The sequence below is a fragment of the Aptenodytes patagonicus genome, chromosome 1 (genome assembly GCF_965638725.1).
Source record: "Aptenodytes patagonicus chromosome 1, bAptPat1.pri.cur, whole genome shotgun sequence".
NCBI lineage: Eukaryota > Metazoa > Chordata > Aves > Sphenisciformes > Spheniscidae > Aptenodytes > Aptenodytes patagonicus.
In genome coordinates, this window is record NC_134949.1 from 96,496,034 (window position 1) to 96,524,022 (window position 27,989).

Genomic DNA, 27,989 nt, shown 5'->3' on the forward strand with positions numbered 1-27,989 from the left:
AGAGGGCAACAGCCTTTTCTGGTTGTCAACACATCTACCTGATGATGGAGAAATGAAGAACTGAGAGGTGCTGAGCCAGAGAGACAGACACCACGTCTCACAGATGTTATTTGGATCAGCCAACTTGCGACACGTAATAGAAATGTTTTCCTTTGGATCTAGGGTGAATCATGAAAACGTCTCATTAAAGAAAATGTCAAAGTGTTTTCCATAATGGCTCCGGTTTTGCTATGTTATTGCTCTTCCCACTTCAAGAAATGGCTTTTCGGCAAGTTTGATTAGTGAAGTGCTAAAAATTAAGCTGGCTAAAGGAGCGTCTCCTGTGTTATGATTTCTACTGGCCAACATGAGCATCAGCGAGCTGTGGGCATTTCATCTGTGAATGTGGTTAGCTGTCTTTATAAGCCTTTAACGATGGAAATCCCCGCTGTAACCCGACCTTCGCACGCTGGCAGGAAGCGAGTTGGCCCGGCGTCTCCTTCCGTGCAGTCCCAAATCCATCCTACGATAACCCTGAGCAGCAATTTACCTTGGGAGACGTTTTTCTCCGCCAGCCTGGCCGCTCTTACGTGACCGTGCAGAGTTCACTGCAAAGCCTCTGTGTTGACATCAGGAATATGACAGCCCTTATCCGGCCACAGACGCTTTCAAAAGCATTGGCCGGTGGCCCGAGTTACCTGAAGCAGTTACTAATTGTTTGGTGATGACGCAAATGCTGGGGTCCAATTTCAGCCCTGCTGCCGGCTCCCAGGCAGGAATGACCGGCTCGACTATTATTGCTCTCCATATCCTGGTGGTAGGCAGGCCTGCAAATTCCCCAGGTGCTGCGCTCCTGCCATAGGTAGGTTGTATTGAAAGGTGCATTTCATTTCTTTCGGAGTGAAATACTATTTCCTGTGGCCTTTGCTCTGATTTAAACCTGTGTGTTTCCCCCCGCTCCCAACTCCTATTGTATGTAGAAACTGTTCCTGGTGCCTGTCTGAGCATCATTTCATGTATGCTTGCTCTACACACTTTTGTTATTGTCCAAAACTGTTAAAACCATATTCAATGGCTTAAAGACTCTTCTTTTCACCCAGGTACCTGGCCTAACTCTCCTGTAGCAGGCACATCATACAAGATTGTTTCACCATGACTTGTGTGCTCCCCGTTGAACTGGAATTGTCCTCTGCACCACTGGCAACACTTGTGGAAAACTGCTGTAACAGCTGCTCAATAGCACTTCAGGCAGTTTTATATGTTTTTATAAATGTTTTAACTTCTGATTTGGTCATTTATAGCAAATGCCATCTGATATTATTTATGCAGTGGTCAAAGCATAAGACATATCCCGAGGATCAGTGATGGGAAGAACTAAACCGCAGCCTTGGCCTCCTACCCAGCCTGTTTCTGTGATGTGGAGTGAGTCAGCAGCTGTGCCTCAGTTTCCCTAAGTGTAAGATGGGACAATAACATGGGTGGATTGCAAAGCTTACGGGTCTATCAGCCTGGTATCACCTGCCAGTTAACTCCTGTGATTAGTAGGAGAGAAGCGAGGCAGAGGCACAGAGCAGAGGCTACTGAGGTCCCCTGGGAGCACACCACACGCACCAGTGGTGCAACTTCTGCGGCAGTTGGCTTGCCTGGGGTCAGTCCCGAGAGGCAGGGGGGTGGCTGGGGGAAAGGGCCTTGGGTGAGAGGCTGAGGCTGGGTGAAGTATCCTGGACAACTGCCGTAGATATTTTCTGTGCACAACCTGAGAATATTTTCTATACGCTTTGTCACCTGTATGGTTCTTCAGTTCTGTCTAAGCTTTTTGCAAAACAAGTGAAGTGGAGGGAAAAGAGAAAAAAAGCTCCTTGTTTTTAATGGTAATGTTTAAAAATAATGTAAAACCACCTTCAGTGGCCAAACCACAGAAATTGCCATGCAGATCCAAGAGCAGGTGTGCCTCCTGGAGCTACTGGAACAGCATCAGAAACCTGCTGGATCCCCAGTAGAAAGTGTCCTCTTAATTCTGGGTCAAATTCTGCTCCAAATGTGGTTGAGAGCAAAACTCCTATTTACTTTAATGCTTGCTGGCTTTCATCTGTTGTTTTTGGAATAAATTGAGACCAGACGTGAGAAGTGCAAAGTACGTCTGTTAAGGCAGGAGGAAGCTAGCGATGTGCTGGGAGAGGTTGGGAATGAACCGGTCGGTACGTCCAGGTCCTTGGGATGAGACCTTTTAGGAGAGTAACGTGGCGAAGGATACTCTTGGTGTTTCGGCATGAAGCTGAGGTTATGGCTTTCCATTCTCACTTCTCATTTTCCTTAATTTCTCCTGCAGGCCCCCCTGGGTGGCTGCAGCCAAACGCCCGTGTTGCACTCAGCTGTGGCCCAGCTCAGTAGGTCATTTCCATGGGGTTTTGTGTTGCTCCTTCCTGCCAAACCAGTGGCTCTGGGGGAGCCATACCTGCGCCTGCCACTGTGAACGTGACCTACCCAGCAAAACAGCTCCATGTCTGGCATTAGGCATCTGAGCTGTCCCCCGGTGTTACAGGTGATCCCCAAGTGCATGGGTAGGTGTTTATGCTTAGCTGGCTTCATGGAGCTTCATGGATTTTATGCTCCAGCCCCCACCCCCCCCAAAAAAAATCTACCTTCTTCAGCTTGAGACGTGCAGAATTTCAGCCATTTTTAGTGCCATGGAAGGCATCCCATCCCTTCAAGAACAGCAGGTTGGCTGAATACATTCTTGTATTTCTATGGAAACAGGGAGAGAAAGCAGGTAGGTTGTATGCATAGGCTACTACCGGATGTATTTCTTAATGCAATTTCATAACCGTATAACCAGCCCAGCTTCTGGGTCAGTGTGGATATGAGGTGGTAGCTCACTGTTAACAGAAATGTCCAAACATATTTAGACCTTTTGCCATTCTTCTTTTCTCCATTTGTATCCATCACAAACTTCAGAAATAATTGACCTATTATTCAGTGGGAGAACTCCTTTCCCACCCACTTTCCTCCCCCCTATTTCCCAAACCATTCCCTCTCGCTTAAAGCCTTCCAAAACATTTAAGACTTGATACTCCAGAGTGCCGAGCACCCTGGCCCCGATTCAGTAGAGCACTTAAACATAGGAATAATTTCATTTGAAGTCAATGCAATTATTTGCATGCTTTAGTTGCTTTGGAGTGAATTGCTCCATATTCAATAGGGTGGAACCCATCGAGTCCTTTCCTGGCTGCACCGCTCAAGTTTGCTAGATGGGGAGGAAAGCTAAAGTAGCTCTTTTCAGTGCTTGTGCTGCTGGAGGACAAAAGGAAGCGGCACCTAGAAAGGGTATTTCTGAGCAGGATGGGGTTGTGGTTCACTAATGCTGTATTGTAAAAGGCTTGTTCTCATTGTATTCTTATCAGAGCCTGGGAGATTATTCTTATCACAGCCTGTAACATTATTTTTATCAGCTTGAAAGATGGTTGTTTTATGCCAGGGCAGCTGTGAGCCTCTTAAGGCCTTTCCCTTTATTTACCTCTCTGCTGCACTTCTCTGCCTCTCTCCCGTCAGCATTTGCCCTTTGATACAAAAGCTCAGACTGACATTTAAACATGTAACGCTGGGCTGGAGGTGTTTTGCAGTGTGAAATGCCTGGATGCATGATTTAGACCACTGTCTCTCTGTTCCCATGCAAAAGTATGGCTCAAGTAGGGCTCCAGTGCCTGCTTTAGGAGATTTAGCCCAGTGACGCTTGTTCCAGACGGCCCAGACTGGTACATAAAGGTATGTAGCCGTGATTTTATCTGTGCTACCTCGGGCTGCTAGTTTGTGGTCTGGGATGAGCTGAGCAGCTCTTTGGGACAGGAACATCCTTCTATTATGTGTGGAGTCCAGAGTAAGACTGGAAACAGGTAATTTTTTAACAATGATAATAATAATAATAATAATAATAATAACAATAATAATAATAATAGTAGTAGTTCTGTTCCACCTTCTGTGTCAAAACCCCTAACTTGGCCAATACGCACATACTTGTATTTTGGTATCCTAGTTTGGAAACCTCAGCAGACTCCCTGCCCAATTCTTATCAGAGGAGTGGTGTTAGGGTGGCATCAGCAGATGCTCCAGGTGTCTTGTGAAGTCTGTTTGTGTTGCCAGGAGGTTACCTTTGGTGTTAGCAACGCAAGGGGCTCTATAAGATAGTTTTTGCTGTGCCTGTGAGTGTAAGAGGCATGTGTGTATCATCCCAAAGGTGAGACCACAGCCTCAGAGCTGCCAGCCAGGGATTTGGACTGCAAAGGACTCCCAAAGAGGTCCTCAGAGGCCCCCATGTAAAATGCCCAGCACAAACACAGAAAGAACAATTACATCTGCACCAGCCACCGAAGCAGGGCCAGTGCAGGCTCAGGAGCACGTCCCCTGAGCAGCCACCCCATGTTTCTGCCAGTGCAGTGCCTTAGTGAGGACAGCGCTGACCCCGGGCCGGGCAAGGGCAGTGTGTCTGTGGGGGCTGTCCCCCACGGCAGCACAGACCGGTCCCAATCTCCTGGCCGGGGGGAGAGAGGCTGGCTGCAGGGGAGCCAGCCATGCTGTGACACTTGGCCTCCGGACCTGGCCCCTTTTGTTTCCTGGCTTAACAACAGTCAGAGACCAGCCTCGGCCGTTCATGTTTGCAGTGTAAATGAGGCGCAAGAAAATTGTGTGAATGCTCAATGGTTTTTATTTTATCATGCTCACACTCCTCTGTTCATTTTCCCACAAATAGCCTGCACATGAGGATTTGGCTGTTGGTGGTGGTGCTGCAGAGATAGCAAGGGCGGCTGTGCACTGAGCAAATACCCATGCACTGAGCGAATACCCATCTCAACTCACCATGGCAGCCAGAGAGGGTCTGAAACACCTCTGTCAGCAGCGATCCCCACTTCTGCTCCTTCCTCTCATGCCACGTCTTCCTGTGCTGCAACCAGAAAAGGAGCAGAAAAAGTGCTGTGATGAAGTAACCTGCCAGGAAAAGGATAGGAAATGCCAAAAAAACAACCAAGGGGAGTCATCTGGAAGCAACCAGTCATGTTCACATCGAGCATTTTCAGCAGAGATGTAAAAATTTGAGCTTGCCTCAGACCAGAGATGGGGGATAAGTGACGTGAATGCAAGGCGCACATGTAAGGGATCAGGCCAAAGGTCTGCCTGGCTCAGGGTCCTGCCCCTGCCCCACAGCAGCGGCCATGGGACCGGGAGGGCGAGCAAGATTTCCCCTCCTGCAGCACGCCCGACTCCAGGGGAGCAGCCTGCGCCCCACTGCTGCCCCCCCCGCCCCGTGCTCCCAGTGCTGTGGCCAGGTGCTGGTGCGGAGCGCTCCCAGTGGAGCGTGCGTGGAGCAGGATCGTGCCCCAGAAGCAGGGAGCACCAACCCCAGTGCCGCCCCGGGCGCAGGCAGGGGAGCAGATGCGCGAGCGTGTCTCTTTCAGCTGGGGCCGGCCGTAGCCTCCTCGGCAGCAAGGCCCTGCATGCATTTTTGGAAGGGCTTTGAGACTGTTTCTCCTGAGGGCTGTTGCTGTCTGGGCGCAGCGCAGGCAATAAAACCCAACAGCAGCAATGCCGGTGGGGCCCTCACACCGTGGCTCCCTCTCCACCGGCAGTGCCATATAGAGGGTTGTTCTGCATCTGCTGGGCAATGCAGCCTGAATTTAAGTTGCCTAACCCTCCCCATTTTTTTGCCTGGTTTTGACGATTTTTAACCCCACCAACCTCCACTGAAGAAAGATGCCCAACGGGTCTCCTCTCCCTCCCCCTCCCTGCAGGGCACCCTGTCTGCAGATGGTGAAAACACGCCGATGAGTCCTGCATGGCCGTGCCAGCTTCTGCAATTGGGTCACGGTTCATGGCGACTGCGCTGGGCTGGTTTCGCTTGTCTTTGCTCCCTCGTACCCTGCAGCCCAGGGTTTCAGCTGCTGAGGAGCCTCCACTGACTTCCCAGCCTCCTGCCCCGCTGTGCCCATCGAAAGGGAGCTGCGTTGGCCCCTGGGGTTGCGGTGAAAACGCTTGGGGTTGTGGCTGGAAAACTCCCCTCGCTCAGGCACCTAAAGGGAAACTGCCCAGATGTTTGGTTTTTTGGTTTTGTTCTTTTTTTTTTTTTTTTTTCCTTAAAGTTCTGAATTTATGAGCTAGCCTTGTGGGGATTTTTTTCAACGGGTATGGGAAAGGTCTTTGTGGGGGAGAGGGAAGGGGCCAGCCCCAAATTTCTGAATACTTAAAGCCGGTGAAATTGGCAACAGGGCTGTGTCATTCACCATGATGGGTTTTCCCCCTCCTTCTGCTGAGGGTCTCTCCTCCACAAAAGCACGGGCCTGAGCTCCTGGGCTGCTTGGGAAAAGGCTGATCCCTCCAGAAAGCCCTTTTGATGTGGACTTCAGGAGGATCTGCATCAAGCTTTTAAGGTAGCTGGTATGGACTTTTAACAAAAACTTAAGTCTACTCTAGAAGTGATATTGCAGATTGATATTATCCAAAAGGAATGACAAAATATTGTAAAAATACCTCGTACTTCTCCAATCTGCAGCCCTAACCTAAAACCTCTCCTCCTCCTAGAGTTTTGCTAGAACTGTTGTACCAGCTGTGCTGTGTTTTGCCAGCACAAGTTGTATCATTTAGATATCACAACCCCTGACTGACAACTTCCCTGGCAAAAAAAAAGTTTCCAATGTGTACCTGGCCTATGTGATGTAGCCACGAGGCGTCTCGTCAGCAGAGGTTTATGCAGATATTTAGATTTGTATGAGTTTCACAATTGCATTTGAAGCCCCTGGGCTGCTGGAGCGCTCCCTGGGTGCTGGAAGGGGCTGGGGCCCTCAGCAGTTTGCCGGGTGGAGCTCGTCGTCTTGCTTTAAAGCAGATCCTCATGAATGCCGTAGACTGAGAGCAGAGGGACAGTGGCGCTTCCCACTGCTTGTACCCAGGGGGATAAAGGGAAGCGGGACTAGTGGGAGTTTTCAGAAGCCTCTAACTCACCGGAGGAGCATAAATATCTTCAAGGGATTGCCCTGAGGTGCTTCTTAAAAAAGCAGCTGGGTTAAAGTGGCTTTGCTAAGTTTGTTCCCATGAATATGATTTTCCTCAGGCACACTTTTTACATATACCTGTTAGATAAAAGCTACCACACAGTAAAAGAAAAACAACACACAACCCTCTTAATTAAAGATATCAGGGGAAGGAGGCTCCTCATACAAACGAAAAAAGAGGTGAGGTGGTTCTGATTTAAAAAGCCCTGAGAAATAAAGCTGCCCATGATTACTATGGTGGTCTACCCAGGTTCCTGCACAGAGCCTGGGCTCAGCGAGTGCCGGTGGCTGGGACGCTTGCAGGCATGCCCATGCCACTCTCACCTCCTCCACTCAGCACCAACCCCCTCATTGCCCGGTGACGGCAGGCAACCGAAACCCCAACGTAGAAGCAGCTTCTGTCAATCTGCTTTCTGAGCTGGTCACTCTGGGTGTACTCTGCCCGTGGCCTTGTAGCCCCCTGCCTAGGTTATCTGCCCGCCTGTCTAGCCCATGCTGAGATCCCACCATCCCCAAACTCCCAGGGGGTTTCCCAAATGTGCGATGTGTTTTGGAGGATGGACTCCTTCCACACCAGTTACAGCAGGATGACTTTGTCTGTTTACGTGGGCATGGTCCTGGGTCTCCCTACCCGGTTCCTGCTCTCTGCAGGGCTCCCCTGCTTTTTCTTTCCCTGATGCCTGGTGAAGGCGGGCTGTCCAACTCCTCTTCTGCAGAGTGTGACCCCCGGTGTGGGACACAGTGATTTTTACATGGCTTTTCCCAGCTAGCCCGTCACGTGCCGTGGAAATGATCCCATGGTGCTCAGGGCCTGGGAGCAGTGAGTAGGTTACTTTGCCCACAGCACTGAGAGCATAACACGGAGGAAATGGAAGCAATGACTGGTGCCGATAGAAAAGCCAATTCTTGGACATGCCTATTTTGTGCCAGTTAACACAATTATGCTGACAACTCACTTTGATGTAAATTCACTCTTGTGAACAAGTCTGTGATCTTATATTTGAAAACCAGGAAACTTCTGTTGTTGAAGATTTGGAAGCTGCAAAGGCTTTTGTTGGTGTGTGTGATGACAGTGTGGATCCATGGGATACGCCTTTCAAAATACATTGGTCTGGGACATTGTGGAGGGAAGGAAAAGGTGGAAAGGAGGTGGGGGGTGCCTTCACCATGCAGGGGCTTGTTGAGCATTGGGTCTGAAAAGCCCATCTGGCTTGATGGACGTCTATCTGTCACCTAATGGGAAGGGGTTTCACTGTGCTATCCTGTCTGCCCCACCGCAGCTTGTGCTCACGTGGGCATTCTGGGAGCTCAGCGACATACTGGTATGAGCAAAAGAAGCAGTCCAGTGCCTCGGTAGTGAAGCAGTGGACCTGACCGAAACAACTAATGCTGATAGAAAATGGAGCTACAAAAGCTGTGTGTGAGATCTGGAAGATAGTCCAGACCTAGCAAACCCCTGTGAGAGCGACAGCAAAAGCTTATCTTGCTCTTCCATCGGTCTGCTGCTCATGGGAACCCGTGCAGCAAAGTATTTATTCAGAGGGCTAGTTGTGTAGGTGGCCGAGCGTGTTATCACAGAAACGAAATGTTAGTCATGAGAGCGTACTCGCTAGACATGCCTTCTGCATGCGCCTTCTCGCGCAGCAGCCGGCTTTATCTCCTGGCAGGGCGCGGGCCCTTGCCAGCTTGGCATGGGAACATGGCAGGATGGGACTTGATGCGAGGAGTCTGGAAAGGAACGCCGCTCCGCCAGCACCGAGCGCTTCGGCTGCATTTCCATGTCTAATTGGTCTAATTCACATTTGAATTAATGCAGAATATATGAAGACGCTTATAGCTAACAAGTGGTTGTGGTTTTGTTTTGTAAATCGTTATCTCGCTTTCAGATCAATGAAACTAACTCCGCGGCCGACAAACAAAGTTAACGTACTAAGGCTTTCAGTCGTACATAAACTCAGGTTGGCTCAGGTTTTGGGTGTCCAACTTAACCATATTTTCAGCAGCTTTTGGAAACACAGATCCTCTCAAGGATGATGGAAGTGGGCACAGCAAAACAGAGGGTCCGAAATGAGAAATTCCTTGGATTTAAATCCTTAGATCTGGTCTTTCATTGCATGTGGGAGAAGATACTATTAATGAGGGGTCATAGAATTACACCACGGTGAGCCCTGGTTTTATACAAGTGTGACTAATCCAAAAACTTATTCCCCTGTGAGAAATGACAAGCAATGTTACGCCAGTACAGTTGCATGGCTGCTAAGGTCTTTTCCCCTCCTTTTGGCTATTCCAATAGAGTTAAAGCAAGTAACTGTTAGCATAGACTTTTCAACACAAGAAAGCGTAGGGAAACCTACTCTGCTTTGAGTAGGTTCCCCAGAGCAGCTGTGAAGGAGGGGGCTGCAGGACCCTGTTGCAGGGAGCTGCGAGGCTGTACCGAAGGAAGCAGAGGCGGCTTTGGTGGGTGACACACATCTGAAGCCCAGTTTCACTGGCACCCTGATTTGCGAAGGCATTCCCATCTGCTGCCACACTGTTAATTTACCTACAGCACAAGTTGCCAGGGTTTTTTAACGATCATTTTCTTGCTACATATTGATTTTATTCTGTTGCCTAAAGGTATAGAAATAATTAGCAGAAGAGTCTTCCCATCGCATTTACTATGTAGTTAATTAGAAGTTTTATCATATAGAGTAGTCATGTGAGAAGAACAGAGCTGTTGTAACTCAAGCGTGCTCTTCCAGCTGACGTGGAACAGCAGATCTCCATTGACTCCTGCTGGTCCTTGTTGTTTTACAACAGCAGCAGGAACATGGTCCCGAATGACATGGGAAACACCAATGGCTTTTGTTTCATAAACACTTGGAGGCCCAGCATGTGCTCCAGGGAAGCTCTCACTGTTTAAGCAGCTTGTCAGGGAATTAAGCCAACTTGTTGCAAATCAGTGCACCGTTCCCCCCCAGCTTCCCTCCCGTCACCATGGGAGGGACCCCGCAGGTCTGTGGCATTTCCACACTTTTCACATTCACCTCGGGTTTAGACAGGCCAGGATATTCAGGATAACAGTTTGCCTCCGGGCTCAGGGACTCTGGGGCTCACCATGGCAATACCAAATGCTGAGCCCTTCGTTGCATCTCTGCTAGGGTTTTTCCTGAGGCAAGATTGCCCTCCATGCATTAACCAGCTTTGCTACAGCAGGAAAGCCTTTCTTGCCTTACAGCGCCAAGTGTCTGGGTCAGATACTTCAAGCATCCTTCTTCTGCTCCTCTCTTTCACACTGCGGATCCATGCAGAGTCTTCCACAGCCAGCTGACAGTGGGTGCTGGATCTGGCTCAGGGGGTGGCCAGCTGACCATCTGCACTGGCATCTCTGAAATGGCCTCCCTGCAGAGTGTGGTGGTGTCTGGCCTGTGGCTCACTGAGGGGCAGGGAGTGTGGGGTTGCACCTTTGCATGCCATGCTTGACGGTGGCGATCACTGATCAGCTTGTGGGTGCCATGAGCATTACCTGTGACTGCTGCCTGTGAACTACACTTGCAGGTGCTGCTGGGAGTGGTGGAAACAAGCTGTGATTGTGTGTGTGTGTGTGTATGTAGCAGAGATGAAAAAGAAACTTGCACATGCCAGTAGGTAATTTGGGCATTGATAACGAATCTCCCTTGTAACTGGGTGGCTTAAATCCAGCTCATGGCCTAGAGAGAATAATGTTTATTCCTGAAAAGAAGGCTCTTCAGCATGTCTTTCTGGCTGCAGTCCAACGTCTGATATCTGTTTCTTAAATTGGGATAGGTACATGTGCATCCTGGAGAGGAGCTGAGACTGGTGGCTGGCTGGAGGTATAACTCAGTCTCACCTCTTTGCAAAAAGTGGCTCCTGTAAAGCTGGGAGGAAGCATATGCTGGCCCGGGTAGAGCTCCATCTTTAGACCCTCACCTCTCTGGAAGAGGTGTTGTGTCAGGTAGCTGGTGGTCCTCCGAAGCTGCCCACATTTAAGTGTTTGTTCCAGTTTGTGACATGCAGACCGTGTTTGTGCTTTGGCAGGGAAGGCAAGACCGGCTGGGAGTCGCTTTTGAGTCAAGTAGCGCTGCTTCCTGCTGAGGAGACGGGGTCTCAGCACTCGGAAGAGCAACTGAATATATGGGCTGGTGTCACGTCTTTGGAGAGGTCCCCAGTCAGCAAAGTAAGGGTGGGTGGAGGTGCTGAGCAGGACACCTCCCAGCAGCACCCCAGGGAGGGCGTCTGAGCAGAGACCAGGGTTTTGGCAGCTCCAGGTTCTGCTTTCAGATCCTCCACTGTAAGGTGCCGTAAGCGATGTGCCTTTTATTTCTGCAACCACTAGTCTACTTATATGGCAAGCTCTTTGGGCCTGGGTGCTATGTATTTTCCTGTTGTTCCATGAAGCCTTGGTTTGATTTGATGGTCTTTCTAGGGGGTGGGAGCTTTTCACTCTGCAGAACCATGGGCACCTGAGGTAGCTGCTGTGCCAGGGGCGCAGGTGGGCAGCCCGCCCGGGGAGGCACAGCCCAAACGTGGGCTCTGGGGATCTGAGTCGCCTTCTGGATACTCTGCTGACTACCTAGGGCTGGTATAAGCACCTAAGTTAGATGCATAAAATTAACCTAAGATGGTGTGATGATCCTCCTCATCCCTTCTCCACACGCATTTCTTTTTTACCCACATTCATGTTTCTGTATGGCTGATGTCTCATTTATGTCCATTCATTTCCACCTGAAGGCCTTTCCACATACAGTCAGTGTTGTGAAGTGGCCTGTTCCTGAGTAACTGCAACACGCTGAACATTGTTCTGCAAATCTTTGCTGGAGCCTGAAACGAGGGCTCATCTATTCTTTGTCTGCCTCAAGACAGTGGTCTGAGATGCATGGTCAATGTTAGACAACATTTAAAAATACAATTTCTGTTGCATCAGTGGAGAAAGAGAAATTCTGCTTGCCAAAAGCCCCTTCCTCTTAGATATGTATCAATGCCTTGCCTAGCTTAGATAGATAAAATATCTGCTCAAAACTATTATTGTGTTAGAAGTGAACTTCCCATCTGAATCTTACACGAAAGAGTCTATAACCTCAAAATTAATAACCTCAAAATTAAGCTGTAATTGTATAAGCAACAGCTGGTCTGTAAATTGGTTGCTTCTTCAGAGAAGGCTTTTTATTTTTCTTTAAATACCTGGCTGAGCAATATTGCTTGCTGAGTTATAATTTAAGGCAAGTTCACTCTAAACCAGCTGTGCTAAAGGAAGATATTACCATTGCCTGCCTGATGGTTACTGCTTCTGTGCCAGACAGAGGCAGCTGCAAGAGTGACAGCCCTCTCCAGTGTGTCATGGTGGGATCCCTGTGAGCATTTCCCAGGCACAATCCCCCTGCCTAGAGCAAGCAGCTGGCTCTGGTGGTTTGAGGGTTTGCCCTCAGCACGAGTGCACAGGGCAAGCTACTGGGCAGGAAGACGACATGAAGCCCTGACTTGATCTGCCAGCAAAACTGCTTGTTATCTGTAACCCACTGGAGATGAAAGGAGCCCTGTTTACCTATTTAAACTCTTTGAATGAGTGCATTGTGGCTGCAGTATATTAAGGAGGAAAGCAGGTTATGGGCATGTTGGGATGCTAAGCTGTTGAGCTGACACAGCAAGATGTGGAAGTCTTGTCCATCCGTGACTCCAGAGTTAAAGCGTGCTGCAGTGGGTAGCAGTGAAACGAACCCCAAGTAGTTTTGGGCTGGAAACAAGAGGGGCTGCTTGTATCCCCAGCAATGGGAAGGTGCCCGATGGTATTTCTAAATGGTGGAGGAGGGAAAGGGCAGCAAATCTTCGAGTGCCTGTTGTGGTTAAAGTGGACCCTGAGCTCTCAGATATTTTAAATTGCAGAATGACGTTGCATCTGATGGGAAGCAACACTGGCGTCTATGTTTGGATTTCCATGGGCTGTGTGAAAAGGATATGGGGAATGCCAACCAAAGCCATTTCAACTCGTGCCCGTGATCTTTATGTATTAGGGTGACTCCTCATTTCAGCATCAAACAAGACATTTCACAGCTGAGAGAGCTGCTTATCTCGTACGTGATGAAAGCAGTGATTCTGCTGCTGGAGAGCAGGGAATCTGTAGTTTCTCATTATCAGATGTATCATTTCTGGGGTTGATCTTTGAGCCTCTCTGACTCTAAAGCACTTTGGAGCTACCACAGCTGAAGCTAGCATTTTTCCCCCTAACTGATGTTCTCGGCGAGGCTTTCACAGGTTTTAGCAGGAGGAAAGGAGGGGAAAACACTGGAATTTTCCTCTGCAAGTAACTGATCAGGAACCAGTGGTCTCCTTGCATGCCTGCAATTAACCTTCGTGTGGGAGGCTCCTGGAGTCCTTTTTAACGAGCAGAAGATGTCGTGGTTGGAGTCTGTTGTCTTCTACTGAAAAGTCATGTATCAAGGGGTTTCCCCTTCAGCAGCTGCCCGGTACACAAACTTTTGAAGCACACTTTGATGAAAGGTAATCATTATCACTGCAGAAAAATACCCTGCTTGCTAACTGAATTCAAACAAAAACTCTTCATGCCTGACTGCATCTGAGGGAGGGATAAGCTGGCCAAAGCAGACTGCTATCATCCTAACTAGCTCAACACTGCCCTAATGAATTTCTGGCTTGAGGATGAACTTTCCTCCCAAAACACACATATCTGCAAACACAACTGCGAATGTGGCAGGTTGCACAGGCTGCAATTCAGCATGCTGCTCCAGATGCAGATCTGCCTTGAAACAGTGATCAGGGCCCGATGCCCCTCGCCAGCCCTTTCAGTGGCTCTGACATGTATGTGAGGCATTGGGGCTGTGCCGAAACACTCGCAGCGCAGCAGAGAGGGAGGAGAGGGATCTGGCAGCAGCAGGGGATGGAAAGAGAAGAGGAAGCCCAGTGGGAAACCAAGCTCATCCCTTCACCGTTTCTGACAGGGATGGTATTTGTGGGGTTGTTGAAGGACACCACATCTCTCTCTGGACATGCATGATGTGATTTGCAGGAGCCGCTGGTCAAAGCAAAGCTGGAGGACTTTGCCCTGGCTTGAGGAATTGTTTCCATAAATGTTCTGCATGACGGAGGTGGTGAAAACTGCTCTCATCTAAACCAAATTTACACAGAAACAGGATCAGGTCTTGCAAAATATTTAATCATTGCATCTGATACATCCGGGTAGTTCGGCGGACAATAGCTGTCTTCACACTCTAACAAGAGCTTTGCTGATTGCGTAACTGGAAAGGGAAGAGAAACATGGAGCAGCAACCACAGCAGCAGCAGCTCCTGGCGGGGCAAGGACGGCGGCACGAGGGAGGTGTGCAGGGGAGAGGAGCCAGGCATCTGCAACATGAAGCGAAAACCCAAACCAAACCCAGGAACCAAAGCATTGCAGGCAGCTCCTATTTTCTTTTCTTTCTGATTTGCTTCAGTAGCAGCCAAGTGAGCCCCACGTGGGCTCCCTGCTCCCTGCATGGCGTGGGAGGAGGGAGTGCTGACCCCCCTCACCGGCCGGCTCTTTGCCTGGCACGGGAGCTGCCCCTGGACCGGGGGTGCTACGGGCTCCCTTTGGGTCCTGCTTCAATCCACCAGCTCGCCCTGAGGCTTCTCCCTTTCTCCTCTCTTACATGGGAAGCTTTTTTTTCCCCCTCTTAGAAAGAGCATTGGCAAGGCAGATCATGGGCAGCAAGCAGGAGCTTACAGCCTTGATCAGAGGTGGCAAATCCTCCCTCACAGCTTGTGTTGCTGCACCGGGGCTGGAGGTGATGGCTGCTGACTCACGAGAGGCGCTTCCTTATTTGTGCCGTGGAGATGAGTGAGGTGCTGAGCTGAGGACAGCAAGAGATGGGATTTGGCAATGGAATGAAGCTTGCCGTCTTCTTGTGTGGGTGTGCAGAGCAATTCCCACAGATCTGTTGAGTCAGTCCCATTTGCAGTGCTTGGCTGCTGGTGAGCCTCTGCTTGAGGGTAGGAGACTGGCATGACACACAGACGGCGCAGGGAGGAGGAGGAGGAATAGGTTGAGCGTGAGGTGCCAGCACGGGCATTGCCAGGCATTAAAGGGCCCAGTGGAGCTCTTGCATGAGAAGGACAGGGCTCAGACCCTACAACCTCTTACCCATACACCAGCTGCCCTGCTTTGGATGCTATGCATTAAACCATGAAGCAGGCTGGTTCAAGGATATTTGTTTAGTATTGCCCTTTCCCCTGCTTTTCATCTCACTCTTACTCTTGTGTTTCTCTCCGATGAGCCAGAGAAGCGCTGTGCATGCAGGCAGGTTGCACCTCTCATTTCAGGGTGTTCAGGTCACCTGAAAATGCTTCTGTTCCCCCAGCTCCAGCTGGCTTCTCCAACTCCAGTACCCACTGGAAGCTGCTTTGGTTTCAAGAAAGGGAAAGAAAAACACAAATCTGTGTGGTTTTTACCTTTCAAAATAGGCATTATGCTACACTTTTAAAATGCATAAATGCCACCAAAAGAGGAAGTGACAAGAGCAAAGGGGAAACCAGTGACTACCAGATGCTTGGCTCAGTTGAATCACCCAGCCTGCCTTTCTGAAGTTAGCTTCCTACACTGCTGAAAACACTTAAAACAAATGTATCTTAGAAAAATGAGAGTGATCTTCTCAGTTTCTCTCTTTCTCTAAAAACAGAAAGTGCTGTTTGATGAAGAGGATCACTGCACGCTATTACATGACGTGGGAGGCCCCGTTAAGCCATCTTGCTGCAAACTAATTTGAAGAAGAATTACTCAGCAAAAGCTCCCTTGAAATAGGTTGAGACATATGCACATTTTGTCTGCTTCCTAAAAGCAAATTGAGTCTGCACCGTGATTTAAAAAGAGCTGGTATATAAATCAGGGTTTTCCTAGAGATGAGTTACTCTGATTCTCAGGGCTGCTGCTGGAAGGCTGCTTGCTTTGCTCAGACCTTGCTCTGGCTGAGCCAAGTTGAATTGCCGTGGCTGTAATCTTGCACAGAGGTTGTGCTCACTGTTTTAAAGGTAGTAATACCTCTGCCATCTGATGGATGCAAAGAAGCTGATAGTGTTTCAGCGCTGGCTAGGGAGCAAAGGCAGTGAAGAGGGATCCTTTGATAGAAAAATCCCATGGCGTGTGGGCAGGCTGCAGTCAGTACAGATGCCACCCCAGACTGGCAGGGAGAAGGACTCTCCAGGAAAAAGCCTGTGGGACTGTGGGCAGTGGGCTGTGACCCATCCCCTCTTCTGCTCTTCAAAAAGTGAACCTGGGCAGAGTTTGGTTTTAGTTTTCAGGATAGAGGCTAGTTTGGGGTATGAGTCCTTTTAAAACTATTTTTCACAGATTGGTCCCTAACCTGGTGCACTGGGGAGAAGACCATATAGGGAGCAAGATGCTGCTGGATATTTACTTCAAGCTGCTGCTGCCTCCTGTGCAGTGCCAGATCTCTACAGGCAAGACCTGACTTGCGGGACTTTATCATCAGCGCTACCATTTTTGTACCTATCCTTTCCGCCAGTTGTCAGTGTGAGCACTTGGTGCACGCTGGCCATCGGTCTGAGGTTGAGCAGAGTGGAGGAATTCAGATTATCTCTGGTTTCAGGTAGCATATGTCACAACCTTAGCTATCCAAGAGGTGTTTGTATTGTACCTCTCGGTGCTGAAATGGGGTTTCTCAGTATTAGCCCTAAGACCCGGTGGGATTGGAGCATCCCCGAGAAGCAAGTCCGTGAAACAGAAACTTTCCAGCAGCTGCTGCTCAGTGTGAAATGCTGGGAATGAGTCCACCTCTGATTCACTGCCTGTCATCCCCAAGGCCGGACCCTTCTCAGCCAGAGGGCTCTGCTCCTTCCCTCAGCCCATCAGTGGGGTAGAGAGGGGTCACCAGGTCTGTACAAGCTGCCTTTAAAGGAGTGGAGTCGAAACGATACTCAGGAATACATTAAATTAGAGCAAAAAGAAATGGAAGCCACCCAAGGCTGAATTGGAAACTGAAGAGAAATAAAGGAGCAATGTAGAAACAAATAACATTGCCTTTGCTTGCACCAAGCCTGTTAAATTTGATAGGAACACTTTAAAGCAGTGAAGGACCTCTGAAAGGTGCCACCAGGTCCAGTAGTGTAGAAAGTGATCCACATGCAGGAGGACAGGGGATGGATTATATAAGGAAAAACAACTTTTTAAAAAATTATTTTTATGCTTTTACTGGAGAAAGTAATCCCTGTGCACTGGCTCCTGTCACTTTTTTCCTCTTGGCGAAGTCTTTCTAAGGAGATAATAGACTTTCATTTGAAGTAACCTGTGGTTTTAACCCATGCAAATATTTTCCTGCCCAGTTGCTGAATAGTTTGTAGTGACGTACTCCAAATCTCAGGTATCACTGAAATGATTTCAGCGAAACTGCAAATGTAGAAATAAGGCAAAACTTTGCCTTTATGCAAAGGAAAGCAAAGGAAAAACTAAAAAAAGGACTTTCCCAGGCTTTTTTCATCTCTTCTTTGATGTCATTTTGTCTGACATTTATTTGAACATCTAAACATGAGAGCATGTGTACTTCCTGTGCCCGACACTGTTGCTATTTCTGAAGGAAAGGAAATGATTATTTTCCTATTCGTTTACTTCTTTTGTACTGATTCAGCCACAAATATTAGCTGACCTCAACTGGATGCAGATCTGTCCAGGCATTTCTCTTTTGCTCCTTGTGAAATCTTGTATCTATGCATGCATGGATCCTCTCCCACCTTTTTGGTTTCCCAACCTGTATTTCGGTTTAGTCTGTAGCAGGCAGACTACTGCTGTGTGCCCAGAAACCACAGGGAGAGTGAGCGTGGAAGAGCAACAGACCACACACCACACACACATGCTGATATTTTTATGAAGTCAGGTCGGTCATTTTCAATCACCCTTGCCAGCACAGGAAGATGATGTCTTGTGTTGTGACAATAGCAAAAAACCCCTGTCGCTTTTAGCATGAATCAGCTCAGAGCCGTTCCTGTTTGCAATGCAAAAGCAGAATCCAAACGTCCGTGTGCTGCAGCGAGATGAAGTTGGGTGAGCAACCCCGCTGCCCCCGAACACACAAGCCAAATATCTCCATCTGATAGTTAAGGCTTATTCTCATGCTCCTGCTCATATGAGACTGGGAGGTGCGCAAGGCAAATGTGAGTGGGATGATGGTGGCACGCAGCGTACAGAGAATACTGACTGTATTTCTACCCACGTGCTGCAGCCCTCAGAGATGCATCTGTTCTCAACTGTGTATTCTGAAACTTGAGTATTTATATAACAAATAATTCTTCAAATTACTTTCCCGATGCTATTGTTTAGCTTGAGCTAATAGTTTCACATTTGGTAATAAATCTCGAAGGCCTGTCTTAGAGGTGTAGGTTTGAAACAAGGACCTATCCTATTGCTCATTCTCTGCCAAAAGTTAAATTGCAGGCCCGATTCTTTGGATAACTTGTTGAAGCACATGTTTCTGGCTAACAGGTTACTATGGGTATGCCTACCAAAAGTGTACAGGTACATCTTATCATGTATCTGTGGGAACCGTTCCTCCTCTCCACGGAAACCCATGTGTTCCTGCTGACTCACGTAGGGTAAGTAGATGTCCTGTAATTTTGGCGGAAGGGCTGCAAGATCGGGTCTGAATCAGAGGAAGCATGCTATGCCACTCGTTATGGTTCAGCAAGGTTTTTTTTTCCTCTTCTGGTCTACTTTGCTACGGGCTAGATGGGCTGGGGAGACTTAGAACGTCTTGTAGCAGTGGTACTCGTCCCCTCTCTTGTCTTGTACTTTAGGATTGGAAGGATGGCGAGGAACAGTTTGATTTCTGGAAGAAGGCTCCTAGGCCTTTTTGGCATTGACTACAGTCTTCTTGACGGCAACATGTTCTGGAAGGCCGGGATGTTTCTTGTTTTGTAAAGCGTTGCAAACAAAAGGTGTCTCTGCCTGTGGCTCTGCTCCAGCCAGGGTTCCTCTCCATGTCCCTGTGATGTGGTGCTGTCCCCAGCATGGCTGACGGGGACCAGGTGGGCATGCAGCCCATCTGCCAGGGTGCTGAGCACTGGCCCTTCCAGCTTATGCAGAAAACACTCAAAACTTCTGCAAAGAAGATTATGGCAGGTTGCCCCAGGTCACAAGGAAGATCGGGCAAAAAAATGAGAAGTAAATCTAGGTCCTGATGTGCTACACTGGTTCCCCATCTGCCAGACCCGCCTTCTTCCTCTCTTTCCTCTGCTTGAGGAAGCCCCCTTCTTCCTTTGTATTTCAAAACGTCCTCCCTTGCAGCTGGTAGAGAGTGTTTCCTTCTGCATGGGGCTTCTGAAACTGTGGGATCACTGATGCAGGTCACTGAGCAGTGTCCATCCCCCACTGGGAGAGGCTGCCAGTGAGCTCCATCTTCTGTCCCCGTGTTGGCCAGAAGGTTGAGCAGCCTCCCAGTTTTGCTCCATGTCCCTTTTATGGTGAAATTGATGCCAGCTGAATTCTGGCTGTTTCCCCCTCGGCATGAGCTTTATTTTACTACATCCTCTGAGTGTCTGCGCATGGGAGAAGTCACAGCTGGATCTTTTCAGGAGGTCTTGGAGAGCAAGAAACGCCACACTGCCTACCCACAGTGCATGTCAGGAAAAACCCCTGATGGGCTGAGGCAAAACATGAGCTCAGGGAGGGAGCGGCAGCTTCTTCCCCAAAGGCTGATGGAGGATTAGGAGCGCATACATGACCCACAGAAAGAGATGCTGGTTGCCAGTGTCTGTCTCCCCTGTGACGCAAACCCAGTGGGGCTAAGTCTGCACGGGTTGAAATTGAGCCGAGTGATATGTGCTTGGGATGCCTCCCCAACAGCAACAGAGCCGCTGGAGGCTGGTGCTGTGGTTTCAAATCTAAATATTCTCTGCAGTGATGCGGTTGATCAGAAAAGAGAAATGGGATGGCTTGTGGCCGGCGGGAAGCCGTGTCTGCTCAAGAGCATCCCAAGAAGCTGACGATGGTTGCCGATGCCAGGTCAGCCCTCCTGGAGCTACTGCTCACAGCCAGCAGGATTGCGCAGTGCCGGACGGAGCAATGCTACAACACGCCTGGGGCCTCTAGACGTTGTTGTCCTACAGATAAATAACAGGGTTTGAGCTGCTGACGTTGCTTGTAACGTTGTGAGTCAGGTTTTCCAAAGAGCCCGGTGGTGCCTGATGTGCTGAGCTCTGGGAAAAACCAGCCCTGTGTTTAGGTGTACGCTGGAGCGCTGAGCTCCCGAGAAATTTTGGTGCCCTGCTGCAGGAGCTGCATTCCTTGGGTGCCATGGCTCACGTCTTCCGCTCAGGCTTGAGCCTAGCCGCCCTGGCCCTGTGTGCCGTATCCCTTGGCACAATGCCCCAGCTCTGGGTGGGATCACATGCTTCCAGCAGATTGTCTTTGATGACCTCCAGCTGGCCACGTTCCTGGAGAGGCAAAGTGCTGGCCCTTGCTGGCCTTTGCAGCTCTCTGGGCCTCTTCCAGGGGGGACAAGGCCGCTCCTGCACCCTGCAAAGCCTGGGAAGAGCCAGGCATTGCCAGTGGCATATTTAAAATTAATAGAAAAAGGTGGGTCTTCGCACCACACTCTGTTCAGCCATGGAGCAAAAAAAGTCCAGTGGAAGTTATTAACTGCACAGAAACTACTTCTGGCTGAGGAAGTCCCTGAGCCGTAAATTGCTGGAGGTTGGGAATGGATTCAGGGGAGGCATCGCCGTATGTTTGCAGTGTTCGTGTGCTCTTCCCAAACAGGTGCCTGGCCAGTTTCAGAGAGCGGAGATGAAGTGGGACAGACTTCAGTGCCCCTGTGCATCTGCTCCGGGGCTGTGCAATGACGTGTGGCTCTCCTGGGGACCAACGTGGTGCCACTGGGGAAGTTACTGCCCGTGCAACTAGGTGAGATCAGGCAGAATCAGCTCCCTCGCATACCAAGCAATTTCTGCTTAGGACAGCGTGTTTATTTTTTAAAAGGGAAATAGAGCTTTCCTCACTGCATCGATACCAAGAAAAACCACAGAGATGAGGCTGTCACAGGACAAAACCCCAAATCTTCTCAGAACGATTCCAGCTGTACTTCTCTTTTTGTATAATATTGAGGCGTAACATTTTCACTGCTTTTCTGTTTTGCTTTTTGTTTGTTTGGTTTTTGTTTTTTGCCTTAGGCCATGGGCAAGATGCAGTGGCAGAGACGAATTTCAGAGCAAGTACTGTAAGTCCAGTGGACTGTTGGCAGCGTTCCCCGAGCCTACAACCGGTGATCAAGTGAGTGAGACTCTGCTTCATGCATCCAGCCACGCAGTGGGGATCAGCTACCCTTCGGGTCACACCTTTGGCCTACTGTGTCTTCCCTTTCCCTGTATAAATTTTTATTTCCCATTTTCCCCCTTTTTTGCTGCAACTTTTAGATGATGTTAGTGGATGGATAATGCAAGGATTCCTTCTCTGCTTTTTTTTTTTTAATACAGTTTAAAGTTTTTCTCCTCCCTCTACCTCTTCTTTCACTTAAGACTGCTAAATGATCTACAGTGAAGCTGAGATCTGGATGGTGGCTTTTATGGCGACGGCTCCTAGAAACTCTGTGAAACTGGCAGAGATGTTGCCAGAACCAGCTGCTCACTACCCTGTGGTAACACGTTTCATAGTCATCCAGTTTCTGAAGCTGTAATTCAGTTATGATTGCAGCTATGGGACCCTCCTCACGGCCCCCCTCCACCCCCTGATGCAGCAATAACCCTAACATAGACCATACACGTCTGTAGGGTGAGAAACACCCGCGGCGGTGCCCGTGTCACATTCCAAGCTGCTCACGGACCCAGAGAGAGGTGCTTGGCTTTTTGGGCAGCTTGTTATTTCTCTTCTCTGAGGAGAAGGCTGAAGTCCACGTAGAAGCTATTTAAATGAAATTCCTATTTGTCTGGCTGCCACAGCAACCGGTCCTTTGAAGCTGATGCTTCTTTTGGGGGGGGGGGTGGGAAGTGACCATAAAAGGGCCAGTAACCCTACAAGGCACTGAGCTGTTTGGGATGCCAGCAGCGAGGGATGGAGAGCTGCCTGAGCCCGCTTCCTGCACGCTCTGCAGTCCTTGCCTGGGGCCAGGCTGGACGCTCAAATCCTACTTGCTGAAGGTGTGAGAATTTGGATTGTTTGGGGTTTCTTTCAGAAACTGCTCCCCAAAGGTCCAAGCTGTGTGAAAAATAGGACTTCAGACTACCCTCTGCAACCTTTCCTGCCAAGAGAGAAAATTAAACTCTTTAGTTTTGTTTAGATGGAGTAAATTGTTGTGGTTTGGGTTTTGGTTTGCATCTTAAGATTGTGTATTTTACTATAACCTATTTCTACAAAATTAAATGAAAACATATTGAAATATCATCATTTGGAAAGAGGAAGATCCCTCAGCAGTTTGGTTGGCTGCAACTGGGGTATAGGAACTTTTGCCCCTCAGTCCTTTTTACCCCAACCCAGGGTATTGGCAAAATTGAGGCTGAGCTGTCAGATGGCAAAGCAGCCCCATTACAATTTTCCAAACAAACCTAGTAGTTACCTTTGCAATGCAGGAGTGTGGGACGGAGTATTTGTCTTCATATCTAATAGATGAGGCACAGAGACTGTTTGGCCCAACCTGTAAACCTGTTTAAGCACTTAACCCCTACTGATTTCAATGGAAATGGTGTGACTAAGCATCCTTTGAATGCCAGGGCCTGATTTTAGCTAATAGGATGCAGAAAGGTTTTGAGAGTGCAAGGAACTAATCACCCTCTCTGAGGAAGGATTGCAGCCAAAGCATAGCTGCAGTACGCGATAGCACTTGTGATGGACTTTTAAACAGAAGACGTGGCCAAGGCGAGAGTCTGTGCCATCAGGACAGGTCGAACCAATGGGAAGTTGTTTAAATTGCAGAAGATGCTGCTGAAAGCATTAGAAGAGTAAATGGCTTGATAGATTAAATGAGCTTAACGTACTGCACAAAAAGAAACCGGTGAGTGTGCAAAATGTTGGTGCAAGATGAAATTTGGACGCTAAAATACTGATTTATCCTATTCTGCAAACCGTAGACATGAAATGTGCGGATGCTGGAAATGCCGCTGGCTGATCTGCAGCGGTGCTGCATGAGAGCGTCAGTGAGGAGCGTCACAGCTCCCCAGTGCACACTCCTGGGAGGATAACACAGCATTCGAGTAGCACTCCAAGTTCATGTGAATTCAAGCGAATGCTGAGGCTATGGGAAACCATTTGATTTTCTTTGGCAAGATGAACTCTTGAGCAGATGTGAAACTAAATATCCTGTTGATGGGGGGAAAAAAAACCAGTATTTCAGCCAAATTTATATTTTCCTCTGTTAGTCTTTTTTTCAGAAAAGGCATAAAGAAGGGACTGAAAGTTTAATTTGCAGATTAGAAGTTCAATTTTTGCATGGTTAGGAGGCAAAATGCTCTCAAAGCAAGATACTTGCGAGTTTCAGAGTTTTTGCTTACATTGTTCATAATGTTTTGTACCCACATTATGTCAGTCATGACGTGATATTATCGTTTTTAAAACACCCAGTTGTTCAGCCAGGAGGCTAAATCTCAAGTAATCAATGAATGTCTACTCAGGAAGTTGCCTCCTCTGTGTCCTGTCAATGTAAATGATGTTAACGTAAGGAGTGTAAATGAATACGATGTATAGACTTAATGGAAAGAAAAGTTATTTTTTCAATTAAATTTATTCTAGTGTTTGCATCTTTTCAGGTGAGCTACTAAACTGGCTTGTCACTCTGAGGTGTTATTTTTTTGTCATGAAAAAAATGCAATAAGAATAAATATAGAGCATATGAAATTAAAAGAACTCTTTTAAAAAATAGATCAAAGCCAGAATTTAAAATATTTGATGTTGGGACAGGTTTCTAGATGTTAACCAGAGAGCATAAAACTGGTAGATTATTCTTTTCTTTTGTTTTCCTACCTCATGTGTGGCTGGAGTACTGTGGGAAGGGGATTACTTATAAAGTGACAAGACCCCCATGAAAACAAGAGTTTTGGAGGATTTGTGCTTCTCAGGGTACGCATTATACGATGCAACAGTAAGGATGTTCAATGTACGGGCAGAAGGGTACATGGCACTGTTATGGCTGGACTTTCCTCCAGACTGCCATATGCCCGTTCAGGGCCTGATCCTCAGAAAGAGTTGCTATCTTGTAGTGCCTAATCGTGACCCGTATCCTCTTAGTTCCTAATACATGGTGTTCAGCACTTGAAAATCTGGTTTTGGAGATTTTAAAAAAATTTTTCCCCCCTGTGGTTCTTGTTCTCATAGCTTCTTAATCATTGTTCTCTGCCTTGGCTTCCTGAAAGGAGCCCATCTGCTCTCTCGCGCTGGTTTCAGTCTGCACTGAAACCGCAAAACTCAAATTTGGCTCTTCAAAAGCTTTACCAGGCTTCAGGAACTCCTGAAGCAAATCTGGGCCCGTTTTCATGCAAATCCAAATACCTTTTATGGTTTCGTTTCAACTTGACATTTTGATTTTGAGATTTCGAGTCGCTCAGACCCTACGGCTTTGTGAAACCCAAAGGGCATGAACTTACATGAACTGAAATGGAAAAACATTCAGATGAACCTACTGAAGGCTGAAACTACTTTCCCACAACCGTGCTTAATAAACCGCTCTGTTTTTCTCTTAATTGGAGAAGTGGCAGCTACTATTCCACAGCTAGGTGCTGCAGCAAGGCAGAGTTTCCAGTTTATGTATATTAGGTATATTAAGGAGGGATCCTGGTAAATCACGGATGTTTTATACTCTTCCAACTGGGAAGTCAGTAAATACAGCACCTTCTCCATCTCAGCATGACCCGAGCAGTGAGAAAATCCATGTTTTCCCCTCCCGGGGTATGCCGGCGCAGGGGTGATGCAGGGTTTCTCGTCACAGTGGGTCACTCGCTGTGTCATTTCCAGAAAAACTGCGGTGTGTCCTCTACCTCCGCATGACTGAGAGCACCGCCGGGTCAGCCCAGCTCCAGTCCTGGTGGGGAAGTCCTGGTACTGCTCTGGCTGAACGCCTCCAGCATCACTTCTGTCTTTTTCCAGCATGTGGCGGCTGTGCTGACCAGCCACAGGTGGCCCAGCAGAGCCCACTGACCCTCTGCCAAATCCCCCGCGTGGCCAGGTCACCACCTCCAACCCCGACAGCCCCGGGACATGAGTTGCTGACGGCAAGTGGACGCACCAAGGCACTCATGGGTCGGTGCCACCCCTCTCCTCTGCCCTCGCCGCCTGCCTTGCCAAGGGCCAGGAGCCTGTGGGGATTGCCCGATGGGGATGGGAACAGGAGGAGAGAGGAGGAGGTACCCCTTGACTCAGGTACAGGCAGGGCTGCTGACAGGAGAGGGAGCAGCGTGTGCTCCAGGCAAGCTGTAGCAAATAATTGAGACCTGGCTCTAACAGTAGTAGCCAGTTTGGCCCAAACAGACCCAAACTCGGCTACTCTATGCAAAGAGCAGTACCCCCAGCAAAGCTTCCTTCTCAGCTGCGATGACAGGCCGCACACTGTGTTTCCAAGTCTGTTCGGGTCTTTCCAAGAGGACAAGCTCGTGTTGCTTCCTAGCCTGAGTGGCCGAGTACAGTGCTGGGGAGCTGCGTGAGATGCAGGTCGTGGAGGGAAATGCAGCCTGCAGGACTCTGGTGCCCTGTGCTGTCATGGTGTCTCGCTGGACATCAGAAGCAGCCTCAGGATCTGTGATGCAAATCGCATGTCCTGTGTTACCGGTCCTGTGACTCAAAAATTGCAGGGTCCTAGTACTGCAAAAGATTTTAGGAAATTACAAGTGCTCTTACGGCGTTCTTGTTGCTGAGTTTTCCTCCGCAATTCTGAACGATAGCAACTTTTTTCCACGCCCTTTTAATTCAGCTTGTCAGCCTGGTACATCCATCGAGGGGAGCTGGAAGCTCTTGGAACCCCAAACTTCTGCTCTGTCCTTTCGCCAGACCCGCTGTGGGACAGGAAAGTTGCCCTGGGTGCTGCAGTGCACAGTGCTCCTTCCCCACCCACGCCGAAAGGCAGTGGGCTTTCGAAAGGTTTCTTAATGCTTGAAAAAAAGCCGTGATGAACCTCTTTCTCTCATTGCCTCAGTGGTCTGGACTGCTTTCCCTGCCAGAAGGGACAAAGCCAGGTGCTCCCTGCAGGAGAGGTAGGAGCAGAGGCAGAGCTGTGGGGAGCACAAGCCGAGCCTGGGTGGCTGTCCTCACTTCTGGGCTTGGTCCTGCCCAGGGACCCTGCTCTGCTTCTGTTCCTTAGCTTTCAAGCACAAGAGGATACAGTAGGCCCCATTAAATGAAACAGCTGGTAGTGGTGGGCCCTTACTTTTTTTTTTTTTTTTTAATTAAAAAAACCCCACCAAACCTTATTAGCACAGCTGTTCTCAAGCCCCGACAAGGAAACCCCACAGCCTGTGACACTTCCATATACAGGCAGTTGGTGGTATATGACCTTTTGGCACCATGTTCCCCTTGAGATGTTACTGACTAAAGAGCGTGGAAAAAACACTGTGGAGCCGTGGTTGTGAACGACCGTGCTCAGTCCCTGGTTTTCATCTTTTTAAGAAAGCGTGTGTGTGGAAGTGAAGGTCTGCCATTTCAAAGGCTGGCTCTGATTTTGTACGTCTGTGTCTATGGGAGAAGCAAGCAAATCCACACCTAGGAAAATGAAGCCTTTTGAAATGAAGCTTTCAAAACCATCAGTTAAGACTTTTTATGTTAATTAAAAGATTAATATAATTGATTTAAAGAGCATGCACATTGCGGTAGCCTATTAGGGATGTACTATCTGCAGTTTACATACGGTTTACTCACTGCAAATACCATACGTACAGTGAAGCGAAGAAGGTGGTGAGGTTAGTCATGGGTGGAGTGGAGCAAGTTGTCCTCGTTAGTTATCTTGTGGTAAAAAACACAGCCACCTTATCTCCTCTAGGATTTTACTATGGGCTTGCTAACGCTCAGTAACTATCTTGTTTTTGTGTTCTCTTTCAATCCTCCCCCACCAACTTCTCCTGAACTAGACGCTTTGTTTCTGAGAGTTACCTGACTTCCACAACCATAATTTCTCCACCCTAGGTTATTGCTAGGACTTGCTGCCTCCGAGCTCCTACAGCTGGTAATGGACACAAGGACTAAGAGACTTTCCCAGGGTGACAGGGGAAACCAAGCTGGAAATTGAACACAGGCATTCCCAGTTAAGTTTCTGACTTAGAAGATTTTTTTTTCAATCTCTCCACATCAGTCTCTGAGGCTGTTTTTCCTGGGCCAAGCAGTCAGCTAATCCACCAGCCCTTTCTTTGGGCTGTCGTCACATTAACACCAAAGTTTACATAGCTCCCTAGCAAACCGGCACTTTTTTTTCAATAGGGGTTAAAAAAAAAAGCACCAGTCTTCTATGGTGTGTGGACAAAACTACTGACCAGTGTCTCTCCAGCAATTTCTTAGCTTTACTTTGAACAGACCTGAGCAATGATCGTGGCCTGCCTTTCTTTCTAAAAGATTTACACACTCCTCATGGATGGAGAGGACAGGGAGGGCTGTGCTTGTTTTACTTTCTGGCAGACATATGAGAGAGAGAGAGCTTCCTTAAGAATATTTGCCAGTGTTTCACTCCTATTTCTATGTCCAGCTCCTATGCTGAAAATGTTTTGCGTCAAGAATTATTTGTCTGTGAGAAAGCATACAGAGAATTTATTGATGAACATGGTTTTTTTTTTATTGTTCAAAGCTTCCTCTAGAGAAGAAGGCCATTAAACTTGGCTGCTCCTCCTTTTATAAATATCAGCCTGTTCATCAAAGTTGTGTTGCCTCCTGGAAGCTCGGTGAAGCATTGAAGCCCCTCTGAACAGTTATGACCAAAACACGGCAAATAGCAGAAACTAGGAGGATTTTAGACATGCCTGATTGTCATTAGTAATGCCACAGTCATCACCTTTTGCCATGGCCAGGCTAGCAACACCTTG